Below are 15,335 nucleotides of genomic sequence, written 5' to 3'. Positions count from 1 at the left end.
TGCAGCTGGATAATCTGAATCCCTGGTTGGCAAGGAAGAGAACCAGTTAAAATGATGAGATTGATTTATATGCCAGTTCCATGGATAAAGTAGATTTATTCAGAGAACCCCTACAGATGGAGTCATTTCCTCTTTGGTAAACAAAATCAAGAGCCCATCTTCTACCTCCCCACTTTTGATATTCCAAGGTGTAAGTCTCGTGGCTCTCATCCGTATAATTTTTTGGTGCAAAGGTTTTCAGATTAAGGAAACCAGTCAGGTCTGGTATACAGTCTCACTCACCCTACAGACAAACCTCCATATCCTTTCTAACATACTATTGTAGCTTTTAATAAGTACAATGAGAAGAAGTATAGCTTATACACAGTGTTCTTCAATCCCAGCTCAACTGATGAGATCAGCTCATGATATATGAAGTGGGAATTAATAATGTCATTTCTGTTCCTTCTATTCAGCTGCTGACTTTCTTAGCTAAGTACACTGCACAGAATGCAGCCCACCAACAAAAGCTGCAGGTTTGTAGTGGTGCCCTAACTATTGCTTGCCAAACAAACAGACATTTTCATTGTTTATAATAAGTTAAAAAATAATTAATTTTAGAATTCTCTATGTAAGTAGCCTGATATTTTGCATTACTCTCATGTATTTCTAGTATTCCATCTCTTCAGAAATTTTTATGCCACTTCCCCCAAGGCTACAGTATGACGTGTCTGACTTTTTTCCTGGGCAGTTTTCAAGGAGTGCCCTCATTGATGAAATGTCTATGAACAGGCCCAAACTGTCCAAACACCCAAAGTGTCAGTACAAGAGTGCAGAAGTTTTCACATGTTTAAGAATCTACATAAAGGCCACATGCAGACAGAACCTTCTTTTTTATTCTTAGTTATAACACAAACCTACTGGGACATTCTGCACACATCTCCAAAATAAAATAAAACAACAAAACAGGTTGGGGGAAGTCTACACTAAACTACAGTTTTCAACCACAGACATTTAGCATGAAAGAGTCTCTACCCCTAACCTGTTTCAGTTATTGACTTACCACGGGAAGAGAACACAAAAGTAGCTGCACTCTGATGCATTCAGGACACAGTTCTTGCTTTCCAATTAGGACAAGGATGGTAATGCAGCATTAAAAGGAACAAGATCTCTTTCTCCCCCCCTGCAATTCCTGACACACCTTTCAAGGAGCTTTGTTTTCTAGTTCCTCCCCTATTACCCACAGGTTCCTATTGCCATATTTTACTGTGGTAAAGCTGCTTTTCCAATTTCTGTTTAATGAAAAATTGTTGCTTAAGAAATAGTAGAGTTCCAAGATGAATTACAAACCTAATGTAAATTCACATTTCTTCAACAGAGTAAGTACAGTTTTGGGAAACTCTTTGACAGAGTAACTAATTTCAATCTTCGTTGAAGATGAAAATAATTTTGCCACCTGAAAGTAAGTGAAAGACGTACAAAATTTGTAATTTTTTAGATAAATATTTGATAGTTCAGCTGAGGATACTAAGTTGTTCCAGTCACAAAGTCAACACCAAAAAAAACTGTCGTGAAAGTGTACATATAGTCACCATACTGTCAGGTCTGAAACTATTTTTTTCCAGATAACACCTTCACAATACACACAATAAAATTTTGGAAAATTAAGTTTTCAAAGTTAACCTTAAGCTCAGCTGTTCTGAGCTGTAATATTTGGCTAAGGTTACATGTGAAGTTTTCAAAAGTGTAATTCAAAAATTGGCCGAACTCTACAAACTTCACAAACACTACTCACCCCCTTTCTTTTCCTTTTTTTTAAATGACAGCCTGAGTGTAACCAGGAAAATTTCTAGGCCAAAGGAAAGCATGATCAGTTTTGTAACCTTATAAATGGGGCCACAAACATAACCCCTTAATAATGTGAAGAATAATATGTTTTTGATTTGACCATACAATGTAAGAAAAAATAATGGGATAGGAATTCAATAGTCTTAACTTCCCAAATCCCATATGGTGTGTTTATCATTTACCATATGTGTAGTGTCTGATGTGCATATAAAGACCATGGATTTGAGACACTTCTCAGATCAGCAGCTTGAACGTATCGTATCCCACAGCTTCATGAGATCCAAATGAGATGCAGAACAGGCACCATTTACTGCACAGGCGTGTCTGTCTTCATGGAAAGTGGTATTCACATGACCAGATTTAAGAGACACTTGTTAATATAAGTGATAAAAAGACACAAAACTGTATCTTTTTCTTAAACCGTTCAGTGCTTTGGATGTCTTAATTATGTCATTTCATAATCTGAAACACACACAAGGAAGGCTAAGTATCTAACATCATTTCCACTAAAAAAATATTCCCAAAAGGAACATGAGGACATCTTATCATTTAAGGTGCAACATTCTTGTTCAAATTCTGCTGTAATACAAAAATAAGAAACAAAACCTTCTGAGTTCTCCCTTCTCATCTCCTTATGCATAGACAGTAAAAAGATTTTTACTGGGTATAGAGATTCCTATCAATTAAGACTCAGAAACAGAAAAGCAGCTCTGGAAAAAAGTGCAAAGAAACAAAGAAAATGGAAAAATGAAAATCAGAGTTGGGTGAAACTTGGCTTTTATGGAATGTATGGTTCATCCAAACCTTTTCTTTGGCTTCGGTTCACATCCCAAATGTTTCTTTGACTTCTGAGCTTGAAGAAAGCCAAAACTCCAAGTGAAACATTGCCAAATCCAACATATTTTTGCAGGTTTAAGGTCAAAACCATGCAAACCCACAGAATTCCTCCTACCATCATAAATCAGCCTAAGTTTGCCAAAATGTTATTTTCTTAAGAAAACCTTTTTCACTAAACTTTTCCCAGTAACATTTAAAATTTTAGCCCTCAGTATTGCATTTAGTAACATGATTACATAGCTTCATATCATAATGTCTTTCTTGTTCTATAACAGTTGTCATTTTCATTTTAACTTGCTCTTATGGGTTTGTTTTTAAATACAATCCATGTCCTGAGTTTGTAGAGAAGCGCAACTAAAGAAGCAATCCTTGGTCTTCAAGTCGATGATGCTTTATTTCTTTAAACTATTCACTGTTTTCCAGGCATTTTAAAAACATGACAAAGTCTCAGTGCATATTCCTATGGGACTTCTGAAAAATATAATGACTTGTAATCTTATGAGGAGAAATGACTTAAATTTTTTGGAAAAGCACTTGGCTTCTTTACCAACATACTATGTTGGTAAATTAGTTGGTCAAATGCCCACTGCTTCTACTTTTTAAAAACAATTTTTCTTGATTTTTCCAATAAGGATATCACATGTGGAGGTAGTTTTCCAAAACTCCTTTTAGAAAGAGATGTCACATTAGTCACCCTCCAGTTCTTAGGCAAGTTAGAAATTCACATATTTCACCTTGAATTTTCAAGAAGGTTAGCATGAAAAGTGCTTGGTATTGAGAGGATCTTGGCCTGACTACAAGCTCAGCCTACATTTAACAAAGTTTGAACTTGATAGTACCTTTCAACCTGAATTACCTTCTGATCCTATGATGACAGCATTTTTAATTTTAGTAACTGTTGCACAGTGCATTCTCTGTCACCTGACTCTGAGACACACCTTCCAATACCTTGCCTGTAAAGAGGAGGCCTAGAAGCAGAACCCACCAAGTTCTTTTTCTCTGAACACCAGAACAAGAAATATCTTTCATTTTTTTGACCTCATGACCCCATTTTCTGAAAGCACTCTTTATATGCCTTGATTATCTTTGGCTCTAGAGATTCTCTGGCTGGCTTCTGCCTTCTGACACATTTGAAAATGACCAGTCTAAGTGCATTTCCTTACTTATTCCTTATTGTTCTTCATGCATTTCATGGTCTACCTATTTGTGCTTTTGTTACTTGCCAGGTTTTATGATTCTGTTTCTATCAACTAGACAAATTTCAGTTTTGAGAAAGTTGCTTTTTGTTTTTTTGTTAGCTTCCTTTATCCTGCTGTTTAATTGTGCTGGTTTCCGTTTGGTCTTATTAAAGCAGTTTATGATAGGTGGTATCCATTTCCTCTGAGCCAATATAATTTTCTCTAAATAGCTTTCATGATGCCTGTAAAGATTTTATTCCTTTGACTGTCTTTTTTAAACACTTTTTGACATCTAACAGCAATATGGATACTGACTGTGACTAAGACTAAAAGTCTCAGAAAATGCATGTTCCCTAAAGCAGACTTCCATTGGTTCGTATTTCAAATATTAATCCTGTGAATAGAGATACTTTCCAGAAACACACACGCACTTCTACACTAACAGTAGTAAACATTATTCCTAAATTTCATTCTGGATTCATCCTATAGCTGACATATTCATATTACGACTAGATTTTGTTCAATTGCATTAAAAAAAGGTAGTGGAAAAGCATTCTTTTTTTTCTCCTTGGGAATATATATTCAGTGCCAAATACCTCAAATTTTCATGCAAATACTGAGCTATTTTTCAGCATCCTAACATTTCTAAAAACATTTACTCGCTCACTGAGTTTATTACTGATTACACTTTCCTTTAAAGCACAAATGCTATAGTTACATTCTGCCTGATTTACTGTCTTTCAATCACTGCTTGAAACATCTGGCCACCTGTTTTATACTTGAGAACTAGTTTGGGGAACAATAAATTTGAGGGGGGAAAAAATTAAGAAAACAGATGACAAAACAAAACACAAAACCTATCAGACACATCAGGACCTTCAGAACCTTGCTAGATAACACAGGTTTATACTTGCTTTATCCATATCTTAGAGAACAAATGAAGAAATGGCCACTGCACATGTGGTAAAACCTGTGGAGCAGAATTTAATACCTGTGCACCAAAGAGACTTCTAGACTACCCACTGAAACTACTCCTTCCTTTCTCGGAACTTTCATGTAGCAATACTAATCCAATACTTCTTCATTGTAAAAGATCAGGAAAACAAATATACTACATAGTAACACTTAAATTATTTTAAATGTTTTAACTGAATGATTACTACTTAACTATTTTTTTTTAATTAAAACACGGGTTCTATGTAAAGCTTTCCCTTTTCAATCTTGAGGTTTTTGCTTTGTTGCTAGTTATCCTGCTTATAACACTAATTATTTTAGTGTTTATCAGCTTCATAAGAAAAAGGTTAACAAAGCCATCATGAATAAAGGATCAAAGCCTATGTTGAAAGCACAAGAGCCAGACAGCAACCTCTGAGCAATCTTTTCTAATGTCTGCATTAACAGAAATAATTATATTTGCTAGGACTTGGCAGCCAAATGTTCTTATAAAAGAACACCCAGACAGAAAAGCCAATTTTGACAAGCCTTACAGCTGAAGGACTTTCTCACAAATTACAATTCCCATCAACAGATCAGATGTAAATGATGAATGACAATGGACTGTTTCCATTTTTACTTGAGATCTGCTTTCTCAATGACCTTTTAAGTTTATTTTTTGTCTGTACAGGGTTTTTTAATTATTTTTTCTTCATGTGAGAAATCTTTGTCAGAAAAGGCAGTAGCAAAAACTGCATTAACTTTAGTAGAGCCAGGAATTCACCCCATATGTAGGAACACACAAAATTCTTTCTTCAAAATGAGGAGACTATAGCACTCATGTGACACACTATTCACATTGTTATAATGTCCCTTTGAAGTTTAAAAAAACAAAGAGAAGGAGGGGATCACAAACACCTGGCTTTTATCTCTGAAATAACTTCTAGATGGCTAAATTATGGTAGTTCTCAATATGACAAAGGTATGTGACAGCTGAAGAGGAGGTGTAAAATGCTTCTTTCATTATGCCAATATGCAAGTCTGAAAAGAAATGTTACTACCTGATGCCAAATAATATTGCTCAATAAAACTTTACTCCACTAAAGAACAAATGCATTAGAAAAAGCATTTCTAATTCATGTCACTAAAATATCATAGAAATACAAAGAATAACTCAAAATGTATGTTTTAAAAGGCAATATGAAAAAAATCTCTATTCTGTGCATAGTTGTGATCTTTCAAAGTTAACATTTTTATAGTTCATCTACATTGGACTAATATTTTAAAATAAGTTCATTTTTTCCCCTATTTACAATTTTTAAAGGTGTCACAGAAAAAAAGCTCTAATTTTATTAAGACATTCATTTAGTGAAAAGATTGGTATTCAACAATATCCCAAACCTGTCAAGCTTTCTCCAAGGTGTTTGTAGAGGAGTCTTTGTCAGATGCAGAAAGCTAAACAGACTTTCCCAAGGAAAAGGAGAAATGGAAAAATATAAACAGAAATAATGGATCAAAGAAATGCTTGTTAAGGACCCTTGCAGTAACTTGAAAGAAGAGCCTTCTATAAAATTTAATATATTGCACTACAGTGTTTGTTGTTGAATTATCTGATTATCTTCACAATTTTGCTTAAAAAGACAGCTGCCTCTAAACTACAAATATCAGTACTCTTCTATTTCTTCATGTGCAGCTATTATTCACCATCCTCTGAGAATCAAGAGACTACTAAATTGCAAAATAACTAATATGGTACATGGTTTCCCTTGCCTTTCCTAGCCTAAATACAAACTTTTGATCACTCACTGGACCAGAAACCGTATCAACTTCACCTGCACTAAGTACCTCAGTCAGTAAGAATTCATTAGCAACAATTTTAGTATCACAAGTAAAATATTCTGAGTCAACAGTTCAGACAAGTAAAGGGAATATTGAACAGACAAAGTCTGTGCTCCTCAATGGTTCCATCACCCATCTGGGACACCTTGCACACAACCTTTATTTCTTATGTTTTGTCACGTTCAGAAGTTATTAATTTAACACCTTTTTTTTTTTTTTTTTTTTTTTTTTTTTTTTTTTTAATCTTACAATGATATTTGACCCTGGATTTTTCTACTGAGAGATTTTTCATCTCTCACAAAAAAAGCTTCTCAGGGCAAAGATGGGGTTACAATAAATAATAATATTTTCCAAGGTAGAACAAGACTATATGTAAAGGTGTACTGCCTTCCTTCACTGTTCAATATAAGTAATAAGCATTGGGGAAAAACTATAAACATTTAATACGTAATGTGTGATATAAAAGATGGCACCAGCCCCTTGGGCAAGAGAGACGAAGACGGAGGGAGACAGAGAGAGACGCAGAAGGAGAAGGAGTCAGGGAGAACGTCAGGGAGTCTGTGTGCCTTGAGATAACATGCAATAAACTGCCTTGAGACCAGACGACTGAAGACTGCTGAGTCTTTCTTTGAAGGCACGGGTTGGAGGAGAGACTTTACCACCACCCAGGGTCACCCCAATCTGGGGGAGATTCCAACATCTTTCCAGTCTGTATACAAGAGAGTCTGTAAGTAATAATGTATAAGGCTATTACAGACTATTCATAATGAGAGATAAGTATAAATCTGGCTCATTAACAACCAACCAAAATAGTTCTACTTAGACTTACTCAAGCAGAACTTTTGTTGCTGACCAGATATATTAATACTAGACTTCAAAATTATCTATGCAGAGTGACAAACAGCACCAGCAGCTCTCACTGGTTACTAAGCAGGTAAATACAAAACCAAATGATGGAACTAGGTAGAAATCTGATCTTGATGCAGACCACAAGAAGGTTTTTGAAAAGCTTTTTATAGCTCCATCCAGCCTATCAAGCTTTCAGCAAAAATGTTATAGCTTGTGCAAAAGCAACAAATATAAGGAAGTGTATGGAGGGAGTTTGCATAGAAGTTAGGCAATTGGTTGTACTTTTAGAACATATTTACCTTTTTTGCTTCTTTATATATAGGAAAACAGCTTTCACTATATATCTATAGGTAACATTTTTAAATAATGCCTAAATTGGAAAATCTATGCTAATACTAATTGCCATTGCACTTCTTTTATATTACAGGGTTAAACATCCTATATTCATCTTACATTGAAAGCAGCTACACAAATAGGGTCAGACATTTTATTGCAATTTCACTTTGTAGAATTTCAATCTAAATCATTGCTTTTGTCATCAATTATAATTTATGTCATATAGAGTGTTTAAATCCATAATTTAGTAACGTATTAGATGAGCTGTAACTCAATGTAAAAGCTAAAAATGAGCTATATGTGGAATGCTATATTGGACAGTCATGTGCTGAAATACTAACATCTAATATAATGAGGTTATTGATGTAGAGCTGACATATAACTTGATTTGCAGATGCCCTACTGACTAACCTTTTGCAACTATATCTCAGTGTAAACCTGTGGTAATTATTGCTGGGTAGGGAGAGTTGGTTTAACTGAACTATTTCTTTTGATGCATGTGAATGCAATTGCCCCCTGGAGACTACAGGAGTCCTGCATGTGTGAGTTATTACATATTGAGAGGGAGAAAAGAAAGTTGTATCACATTAAATTTTTTTCTGTTTCCTATTGTTGCAGGTTTTTATTTTCCAACAACAACATTCCCTTCCAGTACCTTGCCATATATTCCATTTTCAACTAACAAAACATATTAAAGTACATAGTAGAAATAACTGATTTAATTTAAACATAAAGTACTTGTCAATAGTTGCAGTTCACAGATTTCTAAATAACTGCAAATCAGGAAGTCCAGGTTTTATTCCTGGGTAACTAAAGCCAGGAAATTAACATTACATAGACAATACTGAAAAACATTAAGTTTCTGACTTAACTGTAGAAACTGAAAAACTGAGAAAGTCAGTATTCAGACTGTCTGATATGGGATGCCCTACAAGTCTTTTTAATAATGCAAAGAGTGTATTAAAAATTATCCATAATATTCTATTATACTGCATAAAACCCCAAAATTAATGGATAATGGAATACATTAGTCAAAAGAAAGGATATGACAACTGCATAGAACAGTTTTGCTGATAATGCTTTGCCCACTACATTTTTTTTTCATATTATATGTGGTTAGGTCAACACAGCACAGAACACTGCAGGACTTCTGTCAACCCACCACTTCTGACAACTCACCAATTATGACAAAGAAAAAAATAAAAGTTAAGAGGCTCTGATTCTAGTAAAAATTGGTCTGCAAGTGAGATTTTCACTTATTGTCTACAGGGACATTTTATAACAGGAGTGGTTTTGGCTTCTGGGGATTACACTGCACAATGAAAACAAATGTCAAAGTAAATCCCTCCAAAAAAACCACTTCTGGTATTGATCCTCAGACCTACCAATCAACCTTCCTGCCCTCTGTACATTCTCAAGTACCATTCTTCATCTGAAACCTTTTAGAAATATTTTCTTCAACATAATCTTAAACTACTGGCTGAAGTTCAACACACGTTTCAGCAACACATATGGAATTTATCCACAGCATAAGGAACTTCCACAGGCCAAGGAAGGAAAATTCCTAACTGTCCATCCATGTTTACAATCTGAATTTATATTTATATTATGTTGGAAATCTGAAGATAAGTACACTAGCTGTGTCTTCAATAGTCTCACATGTGTTTGAGTGGATTATCCTGAGATTTGTAAGTACGCATTTCTAATCTGGTAATCATTTTTTAATACATTGCACTACAGCACCATAGGTTTACTCATTTTTTTCTAAAGCCTAGTGTCCACTACTACACTTGTGGGGTTTTTAGAGATTCATTATCAATGAGTACAGAAAAGACCTTTATTAAATGCCTATTAAAAATGTATGTTCAAATCCACAAAAACAACCACTTCAAGAAAATGCAATTCCTGCCTTTTTCCTAGCTATCTACAAGATTTAAAAAAGTTCCCTGAATTGTGTGAAGCTTAAAATATGCTATACATTTTGCTAAGGGCTGGACATTTTTGAGCCTGTACTTACTCCTACAATCTACCTTGGCAAAATCCACCTACAATTAAAAAAGCAGAGAAATGCCAAAGAGGTTACCCATGAACACACCTCTACTGCTCACAATTGTGCACTTTGCTGAGTTCTCTCTGTTTTCTAGTACATAACTCTTGCTTTGCAAGGGTGAAACGAACTGATACGTTCATGAACACTAATTTTCTTACAAATTGACTAAACTTCAGCTTAACCACTTAAATAAAAAATGTTACAGTCCCCAAAGAAACTGTAGTTTAAAACATACATACAATAAGAGCATAGAATACCACATGCTAGTTTTAAGGCATTAAAAGGAAGAGAATTATGAAGATATGTTAGAGAAAATGGGCATAAAATATTGACTTTCACATTTTTTCATATATTCATTCATTTACTTAATAGACTATATAGAGAGAACTTAGCCAAAAATATTTCAAAAATTGCTTACTTGCACTTGAAATTCACTCACTTGTTAAACAGTATTTGCAACAGCTTGAACAAATATACCCATTCAGAAAAAGAAAAAGAAGCCAAACAATTCATTTCAAAACTTTGGAAATAAAATTTTTGCTGAAATTATTTCTGTGTGGGCTGCAATAGTAAAGAGAACGTCTATAACACAAGATGATCACAGTCTTAAATCTTAAATGTCAGATGCATCATTACACTTCTGCTTTAATCATAGACAAGTTTTAGTAAAATTAAGTTTTTAACTCATTACAACCATAATATAAATTAATCTCTATTCTGCATTTTTCCCAAACAAGACCATGGATACTTTTAAGGGAGAACTTAATTCTCATTGTCGCTACCCCACCTTCTGAATTTGTCACTGAACTGGCTCCAACAAACATCTTACACAACAACTGAAGGACTTGGTGTAGCTGACTCTTATCCAGACTTACAAAAAAAACCAGCTTTTGTTTCAAAATATTCATATCTGATAGCAGAAATCTTAGGGAGAAGGAAGACCTTCACAAGCATTGCAGGCCATATCTTCCTCTTGTCTCTGAGCATATTTCAAAAGTCTGTCTACAATATATCTCATCTATGTGTTCTGATTGCTCATATTATTAAGAAAGGAAAATCAAGAGAGGTCACCTCGTTTCCCTCAAGCTCTGCCACAACAGAATGAGAGGTACCCAGCAATTCTGCAATTCTACACATCAGAGCTAGACCACAACTTACAGTTCACACGTGCATGTCGTGGAAATCACAGGAGTGGTGTAAACAGGTAAAATCCCTATCTTACCTCTGTCTGCCTCCCACAAAAATGACCAGCCTTTTAAAGACAGAAACATACAGAATGCTTAGAATTATTAAACAGAGAGAATTCTTAAAGCTGTCTAGAAAGGTATGGTCCACCTTAGGACGGATGCTTAAATTAGAATTTACTTTTAATACAATAGATCATGATTTTAACCTCTTAAAAGGTTGTGTTTTGTCACTGCATATGAATTTCAGCACTGCTAATACAAAGCTGTGTGTTTATGCAATGAATTCTCTCCTGCCTTGTGTCAGTTCCATGCACTAATGCCTGTCTGCATAGCAGTCAGGACTGCTTCCTCTGTCTCTGAACTGATTACACTGCTCTGTTCATTTTTGTTTGCAAGACTTCATCTCACTCCCGAGCTTCCTCTTTTTATTTATATTATAGTATCAAAGCTTTTGAGACAATGCAGTAGGAATACTGCATTAAGAGAAGTCATAGCAAATTCATAGCAGTCAGATATACCCCTTGTTTAGGCCATGTTGTAAGACACAGAAATAACATACAGCAATGTGCAATGTCTTAGGTACATTTTGTATTTTTAGAGCTATTATGGAATTGAGAATTATATGGTAAAGCACACAGTGACAAATAAAGAAACAAATCCAGGGTTAAGGATTCATGTTGACTAGCTGTGAAACCTCTTGGGAGCTATTTTCAGTGATTAAGACATCACAGATATTCACATGGCAAGAATTAGAAAGCAGTAATATTAACTAGCCAGTTTTTTTATCTCTTTTGACAGGACTTCCTCCTGATCATGTTTTATTCATTACCCAAGACTAAATTTCCAGCCAGTACAGAGCTATTGGAAGACTGGAACTCTTGCCTTTCCTCACTACATCCCATGAAAAAGCATGACTGACAAGCTGAACTCTGCTCAAAAAGTGAGGTATTTACACCTGGAAAATGTACATGTGTACACAACCTGTTCTACAGTACTGCAGGCATAAACCATTGATCAAGCTGCCTGTGCATGATATTTGAAATCAATGAGAACTACACATTGTCTCACTCAAAAACAATTTTGTTAGTGAAATGTCTCTTTTCTGCATGTGGGTTTCCAGCCAAAGAAAACCCAAGCTACCTCAAAGAGAATTGTGACAAATTACCCAAACATTTAAAACATAAGGAGCGTCAAGAACTTTGCCAGCAGATGAACTGGAACAAAGGGGGGAAACACCCAGAAGCTGTAGATCAGGGCAGAATAGGGTATTAAATTAAACTTTTTTTTCAGGTTCATCTCTGCACTTTTTTTTTGTGACACATATGTATGGGACAGTTTGCATAAAATTTCAAAAAAGAATTGTTTCTAGACTTAGATCAGTTACTGATATATTACATTTATGAAAAGCATACTCAGAAAAAAGTGTATATTCAATTCCCTCTGAGGCCATGAGACACATGGGAATATTCTTAGTGCACCCTCTTATTGCTTACTCTAGAGAAACAAAAAGACTTCGTTGTTGTTATTACAGCAGATTTGAAAATCAGAATCAAAATCAAATGCATTTAAGTTCTCAATGTGATGCAAATGTTTCCTTTCCCAATTCTACTGAGGTACCAGTGGTACTGAAAGAAACATGTTCCACACAAGAATCAAGAAAAAAATTAATCTCAGGGAATAAACAAGTCTCACATCTCTAAGGTTTCAAGATCCTCTAGAGACTTGAAGAATTATGCACAAATCTATAACATGGAATCTGTATATTTCTTAGCTCAGCGTTTCTCAAAAAGGCTTATCATTTTTAAGACAGACCAAAAAAAGCGAGAAAAATGAAGGCATGTTAGATACACCAATCTCAAGAAAAGTCATGATAAAGTGTTCAAGCAGGCTCTCCTGCTGTGATGCTGTGTGTAATATATGACCATCATGTCTGGCAAGATTTGCACAGGTCTGCCCTTGATTTGTGTTAGAAAAAAACAGAAAACCTCACAACTATTCTTCATTCCCAAGAATTAATCTGGCTTCCTGATGTTTCCAATTTTACAGTGATCCAAAGAACCCCTCAAAACCACACCTGAAGCATCACTCACAATTACAGGTGATAGCTGAGGGAGGCAAAAGTGAATTCCCTCCACAGGCATCCCAGAGCACTCTCCATCACAGCAGTGGCCCTGGAGTGCAGTGAGATGGGGCCACCAGAGACTCAAACTTGCCCTGCAAGCACTGACACTGGCACATGAACCAGCTCAGAGAGGCTTTTACCAGAAAAGATTGTGAGCAGTGTCCCAATACACATGGTGCTACAAGCCTCAGGAACTATCACGCACTATTGAAGCTTCCAAGAAACGACAGCCTTTGAACCTCTGCACAGGCACCAGAAAGAGCTGAATGGGTACAGCTTCAGCCCCTGGGTGAGCTGCACAGAAAGGGTGGCACTTGATCGCCTCAGTTTGCCCTGGGCAGCCCCTGGATGGTCCATGGACAGCCCTACTCACTTTCTTATTTCATCTTTTCCACTACTTCTGCAAAAGGGATCAAGACTTGGCTGCAGTAAACGTAATTTGACCAGTCTGACTGCTCTTCAATTCTCAGCTGAGCTTATCACAGCCAGCCAACAGCCAGCTTATCACAGCTAGCCAACAAATACAGTCATTACATCAGGCCAGAGAATTTTAGGATACACTTTTCCCCTAACAGCTCAATACATCATTCACAAATGTAATAAGTACACTGCAGACACAAGCACTGTGTGTTATAAATGTATATAAATGCAGAGTGTTTCCACTAAAAGCAGAAGTTATTATGAGCAGTAAGAAAAGGTGGTCAGGTCCCTATGGTTTACTAAGATGTTAATTAAACATTTATTTAATGTTTATAGATGTTAATTAAACATTTATTGAAACACCAGCTAATACTGTTTTTAATTAGCAGATGCATAGTACTCCTAGATTTTTTTTAAAAAGTATATCATGTATGTCACAGCATTTGTCTCCCCAGAAATGTTTAAGTATTTAAATCCTTAGATCACTGCTGTTACTTTTTACACAACTCCATGAAGGATGAAAGGTTTTCTTAAAAACATGTAAAAAAAAAAAATTCCTTTATATACCAAGGTTATTTACTGGAGCTTTAGAATTTATTTGGCTTTTCAACAAGTCAATCACTTGCTTATCAAATTCATATAAGACTTGACGCTCTCACCTAGCATTTGTAATTACCTTACACATATAAAACAAATTACACCAGTGAAAAACTTTAAACAAAAAATCTTTCCTATCAGCAGAATACATGTACATTAATCATGTCACCTGCACTGTGACATGACTATTCAATGTCAGAGCATTTACGTTATTTGCAAGATTCACTACAGTGTTTTTGTAGAGCAACAAAACCTCGCGAAATCTTGCAATCCCAGGGCAACACAAGCTTCCTCACACTCTTCAGTGTTAAGAAATGGTTGAGAAGAAATAAGCCAAGGAAACTGGAAGTCTTTGACAGAGGAAATACAACAACCATTTGTAGCAGCAAACTGATAAGAGCAGCTGATTGCCTGTATGGCAGAGAAGGCAGGATCATCCCTACCAGCAATCAGACAACCAAGGCTCCCTTTCTCCTCTGGCTCTTGCAGCTACTGGGAATGTAATATATTACCTAACATATACATTACTGAAAGTAATATGTTGAAGGACATAATTTTAAAATATTGACATTTTAAGGCACAGTAACAAGAAATAACCGTTCTTGGTTAACTGGTTTTCACAAACTGTTCTTAGTGCATAGATGCTTTACAAGAAGTGAATGGAACAGAACTATATACCAGACAGGTAATTTCTTTCTAAATTCAAGCCATTCAGCCACACCACCTCCATTTGCTAGACCCAATCTCATCTCACAAGCAGAAAGCTCCAAGTACAGCAGTTACATCAAAGATCCTGAGAATGGTTTCTATTCTCCAGTCATCACCCCGCAGTAATAGATTTCAAAAATAATACTAAAAATAAGCTAAATTTATTCTCTGTACTGAACCACTATAATTACAAGTAGCTGCTCAACACTGAAGTTTTATTTTGATATACCATATTGGCAGACCAAATCCTTCACAAGCTTTTATTGCTCTATCCTGAGCAGTGGAATGCATGGTGATGCAATCAGTATGTAATGACCAAGGCTGTAATGTAAACGTAACACTGCACAGATGCATAAATAATGTATCATTTCCTGAACTTGATTCTGACATAAAGCTTCACCAACACAAGCCTAAAGAGAGATGTGGTGTTAATTTTTCCATTTTGCATATAG

The 15,335-nt window shown here is 35.6% G+C and overlaps 1 protein-coding gene across 1 annotated transcript in view; it reads right to left on the bottom strand.

The window, feature by feature from the left end:
• Positions 1-15,335, bottom strand: part of ERC2 (ELKS/RAB6-interacting/CAST family member 2) — a 295,631-nt gene that overhangs the window by 111,615 nt on the left and 168,681 nt on the right. The window lies entirely within an intron of this gene.

Source organism: Vidua macroura, chromosome 13 (assembly GCF_024509145.1).
Source record: "Vidua macroura isolate BioBank_ID:100142 chromosome 13, ASM2450914v1, whole genome shotgun sequence".
Classification (NCBI taxonomy): domain Eukaryota; kingdom Metazoa; phylum Chordata; class Aves; order Passeriformes; family Viduidae; genus Vidua; species Vidua macroura.
The sequence above is the reverse complement of the archived record's forward strand: the minus strand, read 5'-3'. Positions and strand labels throughout refer to the sequence as shown.